This window comes from Alligator sinensis, unplaced genomic scaffold (assembly GCF_000455745.1).
Source record: "Alligator sinensis unplaced genomic scaffold, ASM45574v1 scaffold560_1, whole genome shotgun sequence".
Classification (NCBI taxonomy): domain Eukaryota; kingdom Metazoa; phylum Chordata; order Crocodylia; family Alligatoridae; genus Alligator; species Alligator sinensis.
The window spans coordinates 2,245,499-2,246,889 of record NW_005841837.1 but is presented as its reverse complement, the minus strand read 5'-3'; positions in this window follow the sequence as shown (position 1 = coordinate 2,246,889).

The window sequence follows — 1,391 nt, the reverse complement described above, 5'->3', positions numbered from 1 at the left end:
TTGTCACCATCCCTTCAGCTGCATGGAGCTGCTCTGGGCAGTGGTTGCCTGTCCTTTGGAATGGTTTTCTGTAGCACTTGGTGGAGATGCCTGCAGAAGGGGGAAACCTTTGAACCATGAAGCAGGATGTCCAGCTCATTCTGTCCCCTGGGGCCTGGCACTGAAACCACACGGCTGAAGGCATAATTGTGACCAAGGTTTCAGGGCAGTGACTGACAAATCCATTTTCCACCTTTCTGAGGCCACCGTCCCTTGTGGGCTACCCAAGGCACCTCTCCAAAGGGCCCAGCCATGCTACTGTCAACCTGGAGCTCTTGTAGGGTTGGAGGAACAGCATTACTCTTCTGCCACGCTCCATCTCCCTCCTTTTCACTGGGTGCCTATTCTGGGTGGGCCTACTAACAGGCTCAGAGGAAACAGTTAGACACCCTTGGGAGGCTGCCATTACCAAATTAGGCTCTTTCCTTTGAATTCAGAAACCCCCTGAGTGCAGGTTCCCATGCCTACAAATGCCACCTGGAATATTTCAAAGGATGTGAAGAAGGGATGAAGAAAAGATCCAAAATGTGCTAGCACTGCTGGATGCTTGGTGGGAAGTTTAGGACACTTCCCTTTTTCAAACCCAGGGAGTTCAATCAAAAAGGACCTGGGCTCCCAAGGAAATGTCCTTGTCCTGGGCTGTCACCATGATTTGCCACCAAGCACCAGCCTTGTAGTTCCCTGCAGCTCCTGCTTCTTGATGCAACATCCATCTTCCCATGTGAAATCCCCATCTGGCACAAGTGTAGTGTGAAGCTCCTGGCCTAGGATACCAAAAACGAGGATCGGTGAGCAGAGCTGTCCCTTGTGGTGGGGGGAGGGAATCAGGGGAACCGCCCTGTGCTTTGGCGGGCCCCGCAGAGCCGGGCTGAACAGCGGTAGCGCAGAGCTGGGCAAAGCGGAGGCTCCACGTCCAGCCACTCACTACCCACCCCCCGTCCCCTGCCGCCACGACCGATGGCAGCGACAGCTTCTTCAGGTCTGGGATCAGAGCGGGGGGCTGCGCAGCTGGTCTCAGCTTTCTCTTCACACCTTGTTATTTCACCACTTTAAAGCCAGACAAACAGGTCCCATCCACATGTGTGATCTATGTGAAGCAATAAACTACGGAGGTCTCAGAATCTCTGTCCCTTCCAGCCTGGCAGCGCAGCCGAGGCTGACCCTGCTCCGGCCCCTGGCTCCAGGCCCCCACCGGTGCAACGACCACGGGAGCCGGGGAAGGGGCGGCCACAAGGGCACAGCGGGCCCTGGCCCTGATCCCAATCCCGGGCCCTTCTCAGTTCTGCTCCCTCCTGGTCCCGGCCCTGGCCCTACTGCCCCGTTCCCCCACGGCCCTTTCCCATGCAGACTGT